Source organism: Drosophila mojavensis, unplaced genomic scaffold (genome assembly GCF_018153725.1).
Source record: "Drosophila mojavensis isolate 15081-1352.22 unplaced genomic scaffold, ASM1815372v1 contig_136, whole genome shotgun sequence".
Taxonomy (NCBI): domain Eukaryota; kingdom Metazoa; phylum Arthropoda; class Insecta; order Diptera; family Drosophilidae; genus Drosophila; species Drosophila mojavensis.
Genome location: NW_025318667.1, coordinates 28,164,264 through 28,185,203, shown reverse-complemented (window position 1 = coordinate 28,185,203; position 20,940 = coordinate 28,164,264). Strand labels below are relative to the sequence as shown.

General features: G+C 41.1%; 1 protein-coding gene and 1 long non-coding RNA gene across 2 annotated transcripts in view; both read left to right on the top strand.

Moving 5' to 3' along the window:
- Window positions 1–20,940, top strand: part of LOC6584876 — a 140,333-nt gene that overhangs the window by 69,349 nt on the left and 50,044 nt on the right. The gene's annotated exons all lie outside the window — the stretch shown is intronic.
- On the top strand, window positions 3,693–5,303 carry LOC116804463. Its single transcript, XR_004364450.2, has 2 exons — window positions 3,693–4,301; window positions 4,365–5,303. It is a non-coding gene; the product is annotated as an uncharacterized LOC116804463 (long non-coding RNA).

Below are 20,940 nucleotides of genomic sequence, written 5' to 3'. Positions count from 1 at the left end.
GGATCTGGCAACGCTAACGCTATGAATGAGTATTCTGCTGTCGGTAGCGCCCGTCTTCCTATTCGTCATTCATCTAAAAATGAAACTCTGCATCATTTTAGTACATTTTTTTTTTTTTAATTAAAACAAAAAAAGTTAGCTCAGGATGGCTTACTGAAATACAATTGTGAAGATCTCACTAAAGGCTGATCTGTATTATTATTTGAGGGTAAATAATCGTATCATATGAAAATCAATGATCTGTGAAGGAACAAATCACAGAGTGAAGCAATTCTGTCCTATAAAAATATAATAAATACATTTTAAATAGGTGAAATGATCGATTTTTGAATAAAAACTTTGATGTATTTTCTTGTAAATTGAGAATTCTCTGAAAAAAAAAAAAAAAACTTTATCGGCAGTAATATTTATGAAAAATCAGCTACATTTCCTTTGATACCCAGGAAAAAGCTTTTGCTACTTGCTACTACTACAGTCTTATTGATTTTTTTAAGAACCTCTTTTTCCAGTTTTGTTTTATTTTGAAACGAATCAAATAAAAACCAATACAAAATATAACGGTGGACTTTAGGTCAAATACTGTCGAATTATATAATATATAACATAATACATTTTAACTTAGCGCGAATATTATGGAGATATTTATGTATATTTTATGTATACATAGGGACTTGTTCTCTTTTATAGTTCTGGGATAGGCTATGCATATCATTGACTTAGCTTGACCAACTCCTCTACAGTGTGCCTAACATTTTGCATTTGCAGGGTATTTTCGAGCTGTATATACAGTTTAAAACCGTTTAAGTTACTAACTTAAAGCAAATAGTTAAATAGACTAACTCCAGGCAGTGCTCCATAAAATCAAAATGAACTGCAATAGGAATGCATATTTAATCATAGCCAGAACTTTGGTGAATTCGATAATTCAGCTCTGTCTAATGTCTGTCTCATGCTATATACCTATGTATGTATGTATGTGTCCATGTGGCTGCAGGGCACTGGCTTGCACTGACCTGGACTGCAGGGATTTGGTCAGTGTCTGTCAGTTTGGCTGCAGCTATTGGGCAACTCTGCCCACAGTTGGTTGCAATAAAAAACAACAACAACAACTGAAGACTGAAGACTGAAGAGAATTGCATAGGAAGGCGGCGCCCATTTGAAAGTTAATTCTGCAGCCAGAGACAGGCGAGACAGGGGCCAATGTCTGGCCCTCGGTAGCGATTTCGCAAGCGTTTTTAATGGGCTGGCATTGGCTGGTCGCTTTGATATTGATCAGATGCTGCACACTCCATAAAATTGGGGATTTGGAGGGAATATGCCATTGTTGTTGTTGTTGTTGTTGTGTCTGACCTATATAAGAAAATAGAGCGCAGCGCACACCTTACGCAGGAATGGGCATGGGAATGGTTAAGGGAATGCTTGAAAATCTGGAGAGGGGACCTGGAGTGGGGGGCACAGTCAGACAGTTGATGCTATTGCATAATCCTCAGGGCCCAGCGTAATTAAAAGCTGTACGCGATGTCTCCCTGTGTGAGTGTGTGTGTGTGTGCGTTAGTGTTGTTATCTTAATGAGTAAAGCTACTTAAGCTTAATGTGAAAAAAATATATTGGGGCCAGAGTCTTGGCTGGCGCTGTGTGTGACTGCAGCTGGGGATGGAGCTGGAGCGGGAGGGGGAACTGGAGATGGAGTGGAGCTGGCTACGTCTCTCCTACACACGCTCATTGTCTGGCCCATTGTCTGGGCAATGGGTCTGCATTCTGTGCATCTTAAGTGGCCTATTAGAATATGAATGCCAGAACATATAGCCAACATTGTATAGTGCTGGGGGGCACAACAAACAGCAGCAGCAGACAGCTGATATTCTCCATTGCAGCAAGCTGCATGCGGCTCCCCCTGCCCCATGGCTCCCTCATTATTATGTATTATGATTATGTATGGATTTCATTTGTTGTCATTGTTGGGCTGCTGGGCGACCACGCGGTTTGTTAGACTCTCCATTCTTTAGAAAGGTGTGAAGACGAAGAAGTAGAAGAAGCAGAAGCAGACGCAGAAGCACCAGCACCTATAGGTGGCCAGTCTCGAGCTGTGATTGCCCGACGGCAGCTGAAGCGACTGCTAATGAAGCAACCAGCTGCAGCTGCTGTGCTGCAGTGGCAGTTGCAGTTGCAGTTGCAGCTTCCAGTCACCAGTCACCAGTCACCAGACGCTGCCAGTTGCATTCAATTTACACCTACAAGCTAATGCGGCTTACACTGTGAGAAACGGGATATGCCTAACTAAGCGGGAAAGAAGGCCGTGTAATAATTAATAAATTAATTTAATTAAAATGCGACCCCAATGAAAATTGTGGCAGATTCATCATCGCTCTTGATAGACCTCAAATTCAATTAGATTGCTGACCCGCATCGTAGGTGGTGGTGGTGGTGTTGGTGGTGGTGCAGCAGCAGCGGCAACTCTTCTCAATTGCCGCCACTGTCTATGAGTGGAAGGGCGGGGCGGGGCAGGGAGGGCCGAGGCATTAGGCAAAACAAGAAGAACAAAAACAACAAGCAAATGAATTTTCATTAAGAAAAATGCACATTCGAGAAGCCATCAATGAATACGTCTCAGCTGCACCGCCCCACCACTGCACCACTGCATCACTGCACCACGGCACCCCACTTCAATGCCACTTGCCGGCAATTTGATGAGTGTAAATAAATGGGTTAAGATCTTGCCATCGACACGCTCGGGCCACGCATCCAAACCCGTTCCATTGCCCGATTGCATCGCGTTTCCCCTGCCTCGCATCCAGCGGACGATCATCAATGGCAGATGCAATGCCAATGTGTCTGAGGGGCAGAGATCTGGGCACATACATATACACATACATATATATATGTATATATATGCATAAACATTGCACTGCGGTCTTCTTCTATTGTATTTGGAATTGTATCAATGAATTTGGCAAGTGAAAGAATTTGATTCACTTAACTCTAAAGAGATTGTATCTGTTGATTTCATAGAATATATCAAAGCTGTGATCCTCAGCTCTCAATACTTGTCTTCAGCTACTAAATCTCAACTAGTTAATTCATACTTTTTCCTATACCCTAGTCCGATTGATAAGCTGAGTCGTCCGTCTGTCCATCAGATCGTCTCATTATTCGTCTAGTTCCCACTACGTATAATATTCAGGAAATTATATTTAAAATTTCAACTGCTATAACTTAAGAAATAGCAGATTGATTGGGACGAACAAAAAGGGTGAGACAGAAGGGTGGACTAATGAACAAACGATCGGATGGGCGGATAGACGGACGACTTACGTATATAGAGTAGATTCCGGTTATTACGACTCCACTGACAGCGTTTGTATAGTTGTTTCGACGAAAATTCTGCTCCGTAGGCGAACTTATATATATGGTTAAACCGTCTTCCGACGGTCCCCTGAGCGTCGTTTTAATCGGATTCGAAATCCTAGTGTATCGCTAAGTTCCGCACAACCCAGTTAAATTTTGCGGGAATTTTGTTGGTTAAAGACAGCGGATTTTTTGAGATGAAGATTTTTGTCTTAGACTCTATAACGCATTTAGTTCTAGGCCTTAACTAGTGAAACATTAACTTGTTAAGCTATCAATTGTGGTTATCTAGACAGTATCATCAAGTTGCATGACTAGCCAGCCGAAGGCCCCAGTAGATAGAGCTTTATCTTGGGTTAGTCTTACTTTAATATTAACTCTAAGATTAAATAATTAACTAAATAATTATACGATTAATTAGCCAAACGGTGCATACTTTTAGGCAAGTCTATAGAATACAGACGTAGTTTTCTTGGGTTTAACTGTCTTTTAATATTATAGATATTATTTACCTACATTTTATGAAAAATTTACAGATTAGTGTTAGGCAACTTAATCTAACACATACATTAAAGGAAGAAAGAGTTGAGGGTTATAACTATCACAGATACAGTTGAAATTGAAATTTGATAGATTTAAGGTAAAAGCTCAGGGCAGTAGGCCCTGTTACGAAGCCTTACTTCTTCTCACATTGAAGCTAGGAATTCTGAAATACTCTAGCTTCATACGGATGCATACCAGAGAAGGAACTGGACGGGGCTTACATATTTGAACAGAAACAAGATTCTAGTCTGTTAATTTCGATTCAATGATCAATGAAGCTAGAAAACCTAGGGTTCTCTCATATCAAGTGATCGATAACTGCTTCAATTCCCTGGATATCGATCTTGGTTAATGAGTCTTAAGGTTACAATTTGATCATATTTAAGGAGACTTACGGACTGTGAGGAAATATGGTAAATATAGGAAGAACTATATGTGACTTTAAATATATATGTATATGCTGTATATATTTCAAGGAATTCAAGTTATAAAAGAATAACAGTTAACTAGAACTATATGACCAGGCAGCGGTCTGAACAGAATCGACGGCCGATTAGAAATTCTTCGAGTCTAAATAGTAGAAATATTTAGGCATTTTGATTTAGCTCAGAGACGGGGCGATTATCAATGTGGGCCAGAAGTTTCACTTTCTGTCACGACTTGGGCATTTGGAAAGCTCACATGCATATTTATAACACTTTCATTGAGCTGCTTATCCAAGCGAGAATTGTAAAAGCAAAGATACATATATTCAGAAACTCCATTAAAGATGCATAAAACAAAACTGAGCTCACAAAAATCAAGACGACGAAAAAGAAGAACGAGCACACACATAAAAGATGCATCTACTGCGAGAGTGGGGCTGCATTAGGCACTCGACTATAATAACAATAATAATGCTCCGATATTGGTATATCAAAGGGTCCCAAAATGCAGAACGGAACATTGGGCGAGCTAGAAGTGAATGGGAATGTTTGTGTCTGGGCCAAGATCTTAACCAGAACAAAACAGAAATTCGAAAAAAAAGCGAGGGAGGGGGAGAGCAAGAGATGATATCTGGGCGGCGTGGCTGCTACTTAAGTGGAGTAAGTGGTTGCCTGGGCCACCACTCGATGGGCTGGCTCTCCGGGTTGAGATGGGAAGACGACTTCATTATGCAAATAGAGGCACTTCAATCATTGGCCCAAAGTGGCGCTGATAAGTAATTATGACAAGGCGCACATGTTGCCCTCACTCGCTCCACCTCCTCCTCATCCTCCTCCTCCTCCTTCACTGTTGTTCTGATTTAGGTTGGCTGCGCGTCGATAATGAGTTGGCTTATATGGCTGTCAGTTATCCGTTAGAAATACAAATTTGAATACAAAATCAACTGCTCCAGCTCCAGCCTCATCAATAGAATCACAAATCCATGAACAGTTTTCATGGCGTTTTAATTAGCGGCCCCGAAAGGTGACGCGACTGCCCCTCCAATTAATTGAAAGTCGTCTGCGTCGGCCACAAAAGCAGCCACAACATTTTACGAGCCGTTTGATGATTGCGCTGAAAGCCAGAGCCAAAGCCGTCATTGGCTCGCTCGCTGCCCGCATGAACCTTTGACCAGCCCCGGAGCGTAAACTGTGTGTTCGTATGCATGTGTGTGTGTATGTGTGTGGTCAAGTCCGCGTTAGTGGTGGTGTGTAAGGTCTGTGTAAGTGCACTGCATCCTGACCCACACGATCGGCCTGGAGGCAACAATGCAAATGGCTCATCGCCCTTTGTCATGTTTTATGCATCTGCTACGCTGCACTCGCCGCATATTAATGCGGCCACAGAACGAGATCTAGATGCCAGATTGAGATCGCGAGCGAGGCTTTCTGTGCTGCGGCAATTAATGCATATTTATAGAGAGGCGGCATAGGCAACTCCAGCTGACATGGGTTGACAAGCTAGACTAGCACACAATGTTACCCAGAGATGAGTCCCACTCTCAAGGCGGGCCTGCAAAATGTTTGCGCCCAGAGCTTCAGTTCATTAATCACGGCCACAGTGAGTCAGTGACTCGATGACTCGCTGAGACTTCCCAGAGCGAAAGAACTTTCCAATTGCTGACCAGCTTGAAGCTGATTACCTCTCTGAATGATTCTCCGACTGAATCTCCGAGTAACTCTGAGTGATTCTTCGACTGTTTCCCTGACTGACTCTTCAACTGAATCTCTGACTATCTCTCTGATAGACTGTCTGTCTGACTCCATGACTGACTCTCCGAGTGTCTCCCCGACTGACTGAATGAGTCCCTGACAATCTTACTGACTCCCTGACTAGCTCTTTGATTAACTTTCTGACCGACGCTCTAACAGTCTCTCCGACTGACTCCCCGACTGAACCCAAGTACGCCTCAGCTACAACCGGATCTGAGCGTTAGAGCTTAAGTAGATCTGATAGCTTGCTGTACTTATAATAGATCTAACAGACAACCCAAGCTCGCATGTACATATATATTTTGTTAAACAAGTTTATGTAAGATTTCCGACAGCTTTAGAACCTATTCGCTGGTGAGTCGATGCCACCCAACTACAAATTTGTTTATCCATTTGGAAATCTTCTCTCGGGCGATAAGTCACAATGTTTCCAATCGACTACAAGTTATGCGCCATGTCGAAATCAGACTTAAAGAGCTGGCTAGGCACGACTTACCAAGCCTCAAACTACCACACACACACACGCGTGACCCACGGCAACAGGTCAACAAATGTCAGTTAGGTGTGTGTGTGTGTGTGTGTGTGTGTCTGGCCTTTGTTTCGAGTGTTTGTTTACCTGTGTAACAAGTCGTCTAAAAAATGAAATCGAATCAAATCAAAGCGCAACAATTGACAAGCAAAATGCTTCGCTGTCAACAGGATGATTCTTTACATGTTCTTTGCTGTTGTCTGTGTGGGCTTGACTACCTTGATAGATACCCTGTAAGTGCAGAGAGTGGGAGCAGGGGAGTCAAGCGAGTCGTATCCTGAACGACCTTTGGCACAGTATCAGTTGTCAGCTCTAGTCCTCATCGCTTGATTGAACCCGACAGCTTTCCGATTTGCCGGTTGCTGGAGGACTAGGCTGAATTCATTAAAATTCGTTTCCCGCTGGACGGCCTGGGTGGACTAGGCCGGTTCCATTTACCTTTCTTGTTTGTGGGCGGACAAGGCTGACTTCACTTACACTTGGGTTGCCTAGGGTTTGCTTTGATTCCTGATGGAGGACTAGGCTGACTGCACTTACCGTGCTTTGCTGCTGGAGGACTAAGCTGACTCCACTGAGTTTCCTCTTCTTGAATTCCTTTTCAGATGGACTATACTGTGTCCACCTACCAGCCCTTCCCGCTAGAGCTCTAGGCTATCTCCACTCACCTTCCCTTCCGGCTGTAGGACTAGGCCGACTTCATTTAGTAAACAGCTGAACGAAAGTGTTTGTGGTTGGCTGTGCCTGGCAACCACTTAAATACCTGGTCTAACAAGCGCACTCGTTCTATTTATCATGCATTCATTCATTCATTCATTATTATTGCTGGCACTTTGATTTATATGCGGTTTTCACAGAGTTAGGGTCCTATGACGGGGGTTCGGACAACCACTGAAAGGGGTTGTTGCGTTTGTTGTTGTTGTTGTTGTTGTTCCTGTTGGCTTTTCACGCATTTTCGAGTAGAGTGGAAAACCTGTGGAAGGTAAAGCCGACTGCAGTACATACCCTCACTCAATTGGGCCAAGTGACTTGTTAATTTTGTAATTACGAAATCATCTTCACGTTGCGTCGTCCTACCTGCATGAAAATAAATCCAAAATACATGTGTTTTCTTGTGTCGTCGGCCAGCTATAGATATTTTCGGGTTTTCTATGGGTTTTCCTTGATGGGTTTTTTCCCCTCTCTCGCTCGTCTTCTGGTCTCTCGCGGGCCTAGACGGCGGTCTTTGAAGCACTGGCGATGCGCTGTGCCTGACAAGTGAGCAGAAACCTGTTTGATTTGTCTTAATTTCTTTCACCAAGCCGAAATTTGTGTGCGTGCTGCCTGTGTGTGTGTGTGTGTGTGTGTGTGTGTGTGTGTGTGTGTGTGTGTGGGCATATATACATATGTTGGTACTCTGCCCTTAGGTTCTGCTTCGGTTTGGCTGGATTGTTATCAGCGCCAGTTCATCAGTTCATGTGAGAGCCTGTCCGCCCCTCCATCGCTCGCTCTCTCTCCGCCTTCTTTCTCTCTCTCTATCTCTTTCCATATGCTTCGCTGTCTTTGTGGCTACCTTTGTCTGCATTTCGCTTGTCTTGTGCTTATTTTCAATTTATTTATGTATGTATTGTACATAACAAAAAAATACAAAAAAAAAAAAAAAAAAAACATAAAACATAGCATTGGATGTTCTTACCTGTTTCGGTATTCTTTATTTTACTTTTTTTATCATTATCATTTGTTGGCTGCCCCTGCTACGATGCGTATCTCACAGACACACACACATATACAAATGCAGCTTCTTGTGTTCGCATTTGCGGTATGAATGATTTCTGTGCGGCAAACTGAGGTAGATGCGTCTGCGCTTTTTCGCTGGCTTTGTTGCTGCTGCTGCTGCTGCTTGTTGTTCTTGTCGGCAATCATAATTATCTTTAATTTTCAAAAAAATAAAGTAAGAAACCAAGGCGAAAAACTCAAGAGAAATGCTTGAGAATCAGTTGCTTCCTAGGCAACGCGCGGCGCCCATGCAATCACCAGACAGCAGCAGCAGAAGACGCAGGCAAATAAAAAGCGAAATTACATGAATGAGAGTCGTGGAGTGAGAGGGGAGAGGTGAGAGGGGAGAGGTGAGAAGTAAGAGGGGCCTCCTGTGTTTGCAGCCGCCAGCTGCTGTGTGTGTGTGTGCCTTCGCCTTGATTTCTCACTTAGAGCTGCTTAGCTGCCGTTGGGTTAGTTTAGCAAGAATAACAAATGCACTTGCTAACAGCAAATACATCTATTAGTATAGTGTAAAGTTGTAAGTTTGTAAATTGAGGTCCCTTAATGCAGGTGCATTGTTTTGTCGTGCAAGCGCGACGATTTGTTGCAGCTCCAATCAGCTTATCAGCAAGTGGAAATGGCAGATGTTAAGCACACACAATCACACTCATGCATACACACACGCATATGGCTAGAGAGAGAGTTGTCCACATGGTATTCGCCGTTTCACCAGGCGCTCAGCAAACGCAGTCTGTTAAAATCCATGCGAAATGACTGCGCGCGGCTGTGAGAGCGTTAACAGCCATATGGACTGTTACCCATTGTGTTTTGTGCCTGCCTGTGTGTGTACGCAACAGGAAGAGCGACGGGGGTGGGGCGGATGCAAAGTCACAATTGCACTTTGCACTTGAAGCAAACGTCGCCGTAGACGCTGCTGCTGTTAACGCCTCTGCGCAGGCGTCCCTAGTTGCTGTTCAAGTACGCTCGACTGGTAGTTTTTTCTTTTTTTCTTATTTCTTATTTTATTTCTTTTTGCTAGCAATTGAAAATTTCAGCAGAATTTGTCGTACTGTAGGGGCAACAGCAGCAACTACTAAAGGCAGAGGCTGAAAACAATTCAAGTGTGGCCGGACCAGCAAAGCAAAAACAAAAACAAACGCAAAACAAAATACAAGTAATGTATAAACAGCATACATACATATGTTCGTACATACGTACATACACAGTATCTATGCATGTTTGAGAGTACACACATATGTGTGTATGTTTGCATTGGAAGAAGATACTGAAGGAGTGCGGTGGCGATGCAGCAGAAATAAACACAAAACAACAGATGCAATAATTTCCGGTGCCACTATTGTTCTCAATCAGCTAACGCCATCTCCGCTAAGCCGCTCTCGCTCCAGCTCTCACACGCTCCCTCTCTCGGTCGCTCTCGCTCCCACTCTCTTTCATGCTCGCTAACCGAGCGCATATGTGTGTGTGTGTGTATTGTATGCGGGTGTGTCATGCGTTGCCTCGATCTCGATGCCCGATCTGAAGTATCAAAAAGCGGAACCGTCGCAACTTATCGGCGCTGGTTGCAGGCCAAGACCTCAGTTCCAATACCCAATTGTTATTTACCATTTGCGATTTGAATGGGCAAAAACGTAGCGTCGAGAACAGCTCAGAACTATTTATTTTTTGCGTCACGGCTTCGGCAGAATTCTGTGAAATGTGTACTCAAGCCTCTGTGGAGGAAGTGTGTGTGTGTGTGTGTGTGTGTGGGTATGTGTATGTGTATGTCTGTGTATGTGGTTAGTTCTTGTCAACCAGGCGCAGTCAGAAACTACTGAAATCAGCATTCCTTCTCCTAGAAACAGTGCTAATACAACCTGACACTGTACAGAGGCCATAGGCACTTGTATTCCTCGATACAAAAGCCTGTTTAAATAAGCGAAATTGATATTGCTCTTCTATAGCATTGTTATCGCGTGCTAACTTATTCTCATATTTCAATCATGAGCTGTGTGCAAAACGCATGCGTAAAATTCCTACTGGGTGTTTCCATTAACATGAATCGACAAACGAAGAAGACTCTCAGATCGGCTCTCTCGCTCACTCTCAAGCCACACTTCAATTTGGCAGCTCTTCATTTTCTGTTTTCATTCATAAAATTTCGATTGAGTCGCTACGTTAACAGAGATTTTTGAGCAACCCGAGAGTACCACCAGTTCGTATTTTGTTTATGGTACGATGGAAGAACTTAGTTTTTTTTTTCAATATCTAAAGAAAAATGTTTAGGTGAAAAATCGTGTATATATAATAATAATCATTTGATGTTTACCCAAATAAATATATCGGTCGTCCATTAATTCACATTACTGAAAGAAATAATAGCAATTTTTAATAATATAAACAAATACCATGCACAACTTTTTAAACCAAGTCTTCAAATGGCACAAAAATTAATTCTGCTAAAAGTAATGAAAGAAGAAAGAATTCATTACATTTGCATTGCAGTGCGCACTGAGGCAATGTTGTGTGCTCTCTGAGAGCGCAAGTTTGATGTTAACAGTCGGTTGGAGCGCTAACAGTGAGCAAAGACTAACAGCTCTTTTGAGTATTTAACAGCTCTCATGAGTCTGTTACAGTTTCTCTGGATTAACAGCGTCTGTTAAGTTGCAGAACAGTCTTATTTCAGAAGTCGAGGTCTGAGGACGTGTACTCGCCGTTGATAACAGTGAGAAATTTCGAATTAAAATCGTCAATGATGCTTTCGCTCACAGTGCTATTGCAATTGCCCAATAATTGATGCAAGTACGAATTGATTGTACTATTTTTGTTTTGCGACAAATAATAAATAAATACCATAAAGTGCACAACGCGTGTGTCTCAACAGAGTGTTTGTGAGATTTTTTTATACATTTTTTTTGTTGATTCGCTCGCTTCTCCCCTGCCGGAAGGTAGCGCCGGCGACAGCATAAAGCAGTCGCGCCAATAGCAACAAGTGCAGATGAGCTAAACGACAGACCAAAGCTAATGCAAGTAAAATAGAAAACCAATCGAAAAGCTGTGCGGCGCTTACAGATGGGTTCTAAGCAGTGACCAAAACAACTGCAATTAACAAAAAAATAAAATAAAAACGCAACTGAAGCAACAATTGGTATTTGACCGAAAGGAAAAGAACAGCAGCAGCAACAGCAGCTGTCATATTAAAAAGCAAAACAGCAAAAAAAGAAAAGAAAAAAACAAAAGTGCAGTGACTTCACCTTCACAAACATACAGAAGAAGAAGAGTAAGAAAAAGGAAGAAGCTGAGCACAATTATCAGCAGCGTGATCGCAACAGAAAGAGACAGAGGGGCAGAGAGGCGTAAAAAAAGGTAACGACACAAAGAACAATTGCAAATTAATGTGATTTTGCTTTTGCAATGCCAAATGCGATGCAAAATAGAAATTTAGAGTAGTCGGACAGTGGAATAGTGAAACTGGAATTGGAACTGGAACTGGAACTGTCAAAAGTGATAAATGCATTTCCATTTCTGTTGACATCCCAAAATCTGTGTTGATCAATCCACTCCGCTTATCCCGATTCCCTTTTGGGATTCGTGTGTGTGCGTGTGCGTGTGTTGGTATGCGGTCTTTCATTCCGTTCATTCCGCGCATTTTTAATTGCCGCACGCCATGCATTTTTGTTTCGTTTGTTTTGGTGCTGCTCGAGGTGTCCCGCATTCAAATCGTACGGCACATTTACATACACCAAATTCAACACGCAGTTGTTGCATTTCAATTCTTTTCGGCTTGCCTTGCGGTTCCTGGAACTATTTGCTCTTGTGCATGAGAACGGGAAAGGGAAGGGAACGGGAATGAGAGCCCCAAAACTTAAAAGGCGCAAGCCAAAAGAGTTCAGAATCGGGGCGGGCGGAGTAGAATGTGAAATTAAGGAGCAATTGACGATAAGAAAAGCACGTCAGATAATTCGCAATTGACAATTGCCCGACTGCGTAATACTCTGTATCTCAATATGTAAACTCAAAATTCTACTAAAAAAAAAAAAAAAAAAATGATTACATACTTCCTTTTGCATACTAGCAGTGGGCGGGAGCACAACCAAATATACCTCTTGTATACCTAATTGAAATATGCCCAAGTGTGTGTGTGTGTGTGTGTGTGTTCCCTGCATATCAAACTGCAATTTGAAGTTAACTTTTTAAGCTGCCGCTAGCCTCCGGCTTGGCGCGGCCTTTGCAAGGCAACCGTAACAGCAGCACGAAACGCGGCCCCGGGCAACAGTTGGCAATACCAAGAAGAGACCAAGACCCATACCCATAACCATGCCCATACCCAGACCCAGACCCAGACCCTGGCCCTCAACCCTTTCAGAGCATTCGGATTCAAATTCGAAGACGTATCAAGTGCGGTTACAATTTTGGCCTCCGGCGCCTACAAAACAAACGCAAACCGAACCCAAAAACCAAAGCCAAAACCAAGCCCAACTCAACGATCTGCATATTCATAATTATATATACATACATATATTGAAGGTCTATGTGTGTGTAAGATTGCAATAAGTATATCTGTATATGTATACATATTGATATTTTTGCTTTTCTTGGCTTATTAAATTCACAGCATAATATGGCTTAAAGCTAACGGCTTTCACTGAAGCATATATTTTTGGGTTTTTTAAATATTCCTCGAAATTCTGTGAATTTTTATTTGAATAAAAACAAAATTTTTCACAATTATGCAAGCCTAGTGGGAGAAGAAGAATTTCGCTTGTAATTTCCTTTCTGGGAATCCAACAGGACAACGCCCAAATTCTGCCGAATATAATTTCTGCTAGGCTTGAACCGAGTTTATACTCTGAGCATATAATATTTCCAACTTTGTTTATGAGACGCAACAAAAATAGATACTCCAAACGCCCATATGCCAATTGGCATCTAATAAGCTCTGAATTCATTTTAAATGTATTTGTGTATCGAATTATAAAAATAAAAAATTATATGTGGCTTTTAAATGTTGATAGCATATGACTGAGACAAGCGGAACACTTTAGCCAATATGTACTGTATATAGTAAATTAAGAGTTTTCCCTAATCTATTTGATTCTTCTGTGCAATCTGCTGCATTTTCTCAAATTCTATTTGATCATTATCCAAAAAGGTTTCGATTCTTGGTAATTAGAGGAAATGAGTTTATACATATGTGTATATGTGTGTATACACATACATCTGTGTGTGTGTGTGTGTATCTATGCACACGTATTTACATACATATGTCGCCAAGTTTGCAGCACATGTTAACCATTTGTTGCCTTAATACAAATGCATAAATGCACTCACATAGATACATGCATATATGTATGTGTGTATGAATGCTTATGAGTGTGCGTGTGCTTGAATTTTGTGTTCAAACCAAACTCCTTTCGGTTCTCGTTGCCTTGGCCTAGGCAACGGTCTGGCGCGGGGTGCTTCAAGTGAGACATCGGAACTGCGCCAGGAGAGAACACACACACATAAAACAAGAAAAAAAAAATGACAAAAAAAAAAAAAAAACAGACACGAATACGATTACGAATAGGAATACGAATGAAATGCCTGACGTTGACAGCAAACTGAGTTATTTCCCAAATGGAAATTGAGCGGCAGCAGCAGCAAAAGGCAAAGGCAACAGGCGACGCGTCGGGCAACATGCATGCGCACATAAATAGAAACCGTAGCCAAGTAGTTCGGTTGTTTTTATTTTACGGGTTTGGGAAAGTTGCGTCATCTGTTGTCACTTGACGACATAGATCCCAAATTATAAGAAGAAGAAATCAAATTGAAAACTTTAGCCCAGTGCGCACATGTATGTGTGTGTGTGCGTGTTGTTTATATCTTTTAGATACGCAGCTAAACACGCATAGTACTGCAATTACAACAACAATAACTGTAATACAAGTGAAAGCAATAGAACCCCCCGACTAGAGAATACCCTAAGTTCTAAGATAATAATGTATGTAATGTAATAATATAAATAGTAATAATGTGGTGGATAGAATTGAGGTTGAGAGAGAGCACCTGAATCTGATTAGACTTGTGAAAAGAATATTAAATTATATATGTATTTTATATCGTAAGAGTGTTGATAATTGAGAATCAAATCACGTTTGATCTTGCTCAAATGGTTTCTAGACGCTTTCCACGCACTTTCCATGCGTCTACAGGGTATACACTGAGAGGTAATACACATTAGATGCGCACTCGGACCGGGGCTGCGGCAGACAGTGAAAGCGAATCGCCAACTTGCTGAACTAACATCATAACTGTGCCCATTTACCAGCTGCTAACAGCGCTGACTGCAACTACAAACAATAAAACAAAAACACAACTATAGAAACATTCGGCATACACATTGAGCGAGGGAAGGGAGGGAGGGAGGGAGGGAGAGGTAGAGAGACATGCAGCACAACAAGCAGAAGATTTAATGATTTTAACTAAAACAACAACTAAGATGAAAACGAAAGTCGTGGGGCCACACACACGCAACAGAGAGAGAGAGAGAGATAGAGAGAGACTGAGATGGAGTTGGAATTGGAGTAGGAGAGGGAGGAGTAGTGGAAGCACTAGATAACTGCACAGCAAATTAAATTGAAACGGTGCGTAGATAACTGCATCAAGTCACCCCACACCACTCCATCCCACCCCACCCACCAAAATTCAATTTGCAGCACGCAGTTTACCTAGCGGCTGCTGCTTGTTGTTGTTGCTGCTGCACTGCTCTTACCTAGACAATTGTTGCTGCTGCAGCTGCTGCTGCAGTCGCCGTTGCCTCAGTTGCAGTTGCAGTTACATTGATTAATTTGTTGTTTGTCGTCGTCGTCTTCTTCTTTTTTTGACAATTTTCAATTTTCATGGCACATCTCACATGCTGGAACCTCATTCCCCAAACGAACCCAATGCTCCACCCGCCCCACCCCACCCCACTCCACATGCCTGCCCAACCCACATGCGGCGTCCCCATTGCACGTCACGCCCCGTCGCATTGCATTTGTAATGTTTTGTTTTAACCCGATTTTCGGTTTCGATTTCATTTGCGTGTAGAAATGCATTTAGACTATATGTATGTATAACCGTTGTTTCTCCCCGCTCCCTCTCTCTCTCTCTCTCTCTCTCTTGTATGCCCCCACTCTCGTTACTTTTTATTTTTATAAATTTCAAGTTAATTACAAATGTAAGCCGTGCCAGCTGCTGTTAATGTGCGTACCCCAGTCCCGCCCACTGCCCGTTGCCGCCCAACGAAAGTTGGAATTCTCTCGCTAGATAATCCTTTAATGTTGATCCCGTCGTATGTTAGCTCATTGTGAACACATATTCACAATTGCCAGTTGACAATTGAGGGACGCGAATCTGAAATCTCCAATCTCATTTATTTGCATAATTTATTAACTTATCAACTGTATTCATACCCATTTGCCTTGAAGTCAATTGAAAATATATAAGCAATATTCTTAAAGCCTCTTATAATGAATAATGAACAGCGAATAAAAATTGAATTTCATTCGTCTCATTCAGTTGGTTGACTGAAACATTTAGGAATATCTTAATAACACAATTTACTAATTTCAGACTTAGCACCTCGAACAACCTTTTTGTTATTGTCTCTGTTGTTGTTGTTGTTTTTGATCGGTTTGTTGACTTGTTTAATTATTTAATGCGGCTCAAACGCGATTTCAAATTATATATCTCTTTTTTTAAGCTTTGAATATTCATGAGAATAAAATTAAAAAATTAATTTTTGCTAAATGTGCAGAGGGAATTAGTAAAAGATTATGGAGTTTTGACTAAACATTTGTATATAGATATAGTTTTTTATGACTTGCCACACCTCTCAAAGGCACTTATAAGATATATAGAGATATGTATATATGTATATAGATATATATTCGGAAATTTGTCTCTTTTGGTCATGAATCTATGATGATCTTAACATAAATTAACGTGATATGATATAGCTCTATATCGGAGCTCTAGTTCTCTAAGAGTGCAGTCTTAGGCGATTTACCACGCCTACGGAGTACAGTCATAAAAGCATCTTGACAATAGGAGTAAGAACAATAACTGATAATAGCTGTGATAATGATATATAGACATGCACCTTCCTATGTCTATATTCCATTTCACAAAAAAAAATAGTCAAAGAACAAATAAACCTATGTATAAAAAAATAAAAATAAAATAAATAAATAATAAATCTGGTGCATTGCTATTTTTATGAACACAGCTGTATATACTATATAGTTTCAGTCCAATTCCAATATCACATGCACCTAAAATAATACCATTTTTATTACACCTGATATATTATTTTCCGACTTACCACGCCTCTAGGGGGCGTGAAAGTACAAGGATCTTGACAGAAACTCGGCTAGTTCTGTGAAACTGTGGAAAATAAAGTTATACCCGATTTTGTCACGTCTCTAGTGGGAAAACCCGAAACTCTTTATAAGCTGATATATATATACACTCATATATAAATCTACATTATATGTTCCATAATTATGGTTCTTTATAGCGATATAAATATGTTAGATAATGTCAATTAGAGCTAAACGATTTTCAGATTTGAAATCAGCAGCTCAAAGGCCTTCGCCTTGTTTACTAAATAAGCTCTGTGTTGTTGCTATTAACATTCGAGTTCTTGATGTATATATACATATACTAAATATGCTATACAGATGTAATATTTAGAGATCTCGTTATAAGCTCCAGTTCTATCAAGAGGCAGAGACGCAGAGGGTAAACGAGCTCAAGCTGTTAATTGGAAGACAAAGTACAGTTTAGCTGTTTATGGCATATCGTGTTAGCGCTATATTTTGACACTTGAACTGGACTGCGGAAGGAAGGGGGCGACGGTCGGGCAGCAGGAATGACCGCACTCACGGGTCAGTTGGTTAACAGTTAACAACTGCAACTGCAGCAGTGAGTGTAACTGTAACTGCTAGTTAATTGAACTGCGAACGCAGTAGTTAATGTGCCCGGCTCACACTCCGAGCGGGCTTCATCCCTGATTCTCTCTCGCTCCCTATCTTAGGGCCAAGTGCGCTGATGAGCGCGTAATGGGCCCTGGCTGACAGTTTAATTGATGGCCATGGGCATGGGCATGGGCATGGGCTTGGGCTTGGGCTTGGGTCGGGGTCTGGACATCGGGATACGGTTTGGTTCTTTGTGTCTGACCCACCGACAGTCCGACCGCCCACCCACCGACCGGCCCACCCTCGCTGGCAGCCACAATGCGATGCGGGCGAGCGCACACAATTTTTCGTTTGATTTGAATTTATATTTATTTGTCTTAGGGGGCGATCTCAGCCAGCAGAGCCAGCCCAGCACAGCGCCTCCTCCGCCGCGCTGCCCTCGACTTGTCGCTGGACCACTTGAGCTCATTAACTTGCAATTTACGTATATTTAGCAGGCGATGCTAAGCTGCGGGCCTCAAATGCGCGTTAATGCCAAAAACAACAGTGAAGCCACCCCAAAGATAATAAGAATTTTAATTTTATTTATTTATTTATTTCTTTTGGAATAACCAAGCGAGTTCTCCAAACCAATTGAGAAAAGTAAAGTGGAATCCCAAATGATGTTTTCATGATCGGCTGAACAAATAAATAACTGCAATTGCAGCGAATATATACATTTTACAACTGAAAAAGTTATATATATATATTATACATAATATCGACTAGTTCTCAGGCCATACAAAAAATATACAAGTATCTAAATAGCTTAAGTTGAATGTCAATAGCGATTAATCTTGTGGGGCCAACGAATTGTTATTTACGATCTGAACAGTGCTGTGGAGCGGGGGTGGGGACTGGGGGTAGCTGAGCCGCACAGTGCTGAACTGCAGTTGAACTCGCTGCTGGATTCCCACGTTCAGCGCATCGCCAAGGGTCTGAGTCCCATGGGGTAGGGGAGAGGGAATGCCGCTAGAATTCTAGACTGAGGGAAAAGCTAGAAAAACGAGTCGCAAAGCAAAGCCAAAGAATGAAAAGAAAAGGAAGCAAACCCAACAGGCAATATCACTAAATCAACTTTAAACACAAGCAAGCACACACACATACATACATACATACATAATATGTAAGTAAACAAATATTTTTTTGCGCTTCGCCCACAAAATGATTTTTGAAATTTAATTTTAGAGCAATGTGTCAACAAATGGCCAAAGTCTCGGGTTGCCCCAGCAGTGAACCTGCTGGCTGACCAGCCATTTGCTGGCTGTTGCATCGTTATTTTAAACATTTAATTTGTTTAAATTTCGTTTTTTATCTGGCAGTACCGACAGAGAGAGAGAGAGAGAGAGAGAGGGGAGGGTGGGAGCGAGAGAGATAAACAATAAACCTTCCGTTTGAAGCGCGGAGCAGCTGTTGGGTTTATGCACAAGTAAATTGTTTTCAACTATTTTGATGGCCCCGGCTCCGAACAAGCCGTAAATCTTGAGCACGCTTGTGCGCCTCCAGACGCTGCTCGAGTTGTAGCTGCCGCTGCGGCCGTCGCTGCCGTCGCTGCCATCGCTGCTGCTGCTGAAGCGATGTTTATCTCGCTTTTATGACAGTTTCACACACACTCAGAGCAGCAGCAGCAGCAACAGCTTAACACACGGCGGCTACGTGATTTTGCATTTGGGAAAATGTGCCTGAAAAAGGAGAAGAAGAACCGCCATTTGTGTGAGAACATTGCAAACGGCTATGAACGACTCAACAATGCTCTGCTAATTGATGCTGGATTGGTGACCAATTGGAATGCTGAATTTTAATAAGATCTAAAGTTAATATACTTTTATATTTTTATACCTGTTCTTCAGTTTTGTTTGCGCATCTGCAAGCTGTCGAATCACACTTTTTTTTGCTCACTTGTCGAAAAGTCAAAAAGCATATTTGAATTCCTTAAATCGATACACGCATGATTTTACGAGGCGGCAAAGTCATTCAGGCCGTTCAAACCCAAATAAATAAAGTCCATAAAATATGGCTACATTTTGCCAAGGAAGAATTCATGCATGAAAATTGACAGCGCGATAATGTAGCCGGCAGAGCTGCATATATGTATATGTATGTGTATATATGTATATGTATTTATAGCTGTGTTCTTAGCAGTGCGAATATTTTATAGAAATAGTATAGAAATGTTTGATTGAATTCTTAGTTGTAAATACAATTTTTCTTATCACGGCTTATCATGAAATCGATAAGATGCTGGCACAGATGGAAAGCAATTTGATGCCACGCCTACTGCTCTACTTTATGAATCAGAGAGGTCAATTTCCAGGACATTACGATGCTTCCGATGCTATCCACTCTTTAGCAATGTCAACTGGTATATGCATTAATCATATATTTATATGCACATATATATATATATATATATATCTTATTATATGGGGCCATCAAAGTAACTGAATCTTTGCTGGGAGCTTTGGAACTTCAACAGAAAATAATAAAAAGTCAAAGAATATTTATTTTGGGCCGTTGACATTTGACCAGAGCTCTAAGAGACGACATTAGAGTCGTCTCAAGCGTCATCGTCATCGTTATCGTTATCGCTATCGTTATCGTCATCGTATTCGTCATTGTCAACGCTATGGCAATTGCCGTCGACATCGTTTGCCTCTCACAACGGCTTTGAACATTCGTGTCGTTTTTCATTTGAAGTTTTTTTTTTTATATTTTATAATATATGTGTGTATGTATTTTTTGTGAACATTTTCATCATCAATCATGCGCCTCATTGCCAGTTATAACCAGATACAGGTACGCCCGTACACCTCCCCCTTCGCCCGGCCAGCCAGGATAGCGCTCAGACTTGACTAGACGCGACGCGTCGCGGCGTTGCAATTGCGCAGGCGCAAACGCTGCAAGTCAAAGTTGACTTGTTTGACAAATGCGAGGCGCCTTTGCCGAGGTTGCCGGGCGGCCTGAACTCGACTCGAAGTCGAGTCGAGCAGAGTCGTCGAGTCGCGTCAGCTGCGAAATATTAAGCAAATGTTATCATTAACCTTTTGCATTGAGCATCATTAAGAGATGTCAATATTTTGTTGTCTTCGTTACCCCATAGCAGTGATAAAAACAAGTTTAACTGATTTGATTACCTGTAAATATTTTGCTTCTCAGTAGGTAAATTATATTAAAATAGTCTTACATTCGTATAGAACTTGTGTGAAAAGCCTTGGAAATATAATGAATAGAGTCAAATTTGAATGGGCGTAATATTAAATATATCAAATAAAATTTAAAAAAAATGTAACACAAAAAAAAGAAAATAATTCAAAACTAACAATATTAATACAAAGTAATAATAAAAAATAAGCAATGAAGAAAACAAAAATAATGATAATAAATAATATAAAAAAAAACTTTCTTTTTTTTTTAATGTTTTGAACTAAAGTAGGGTTTTTATTAAAAAAAAAAGTAATACAAAAAAATCACATAAAAAAATTTAAATAAAAAATTATATTATACAAAACATGTTAAGAAATTAAAAAAAATTTTTTCAATGTATTCATAAAAATGAATCAAAAATTTATTTACATACAAAACGCAATTCAAATAATAATATATATAAATAATAAAAGTCAGCGAGTTGCCGTTT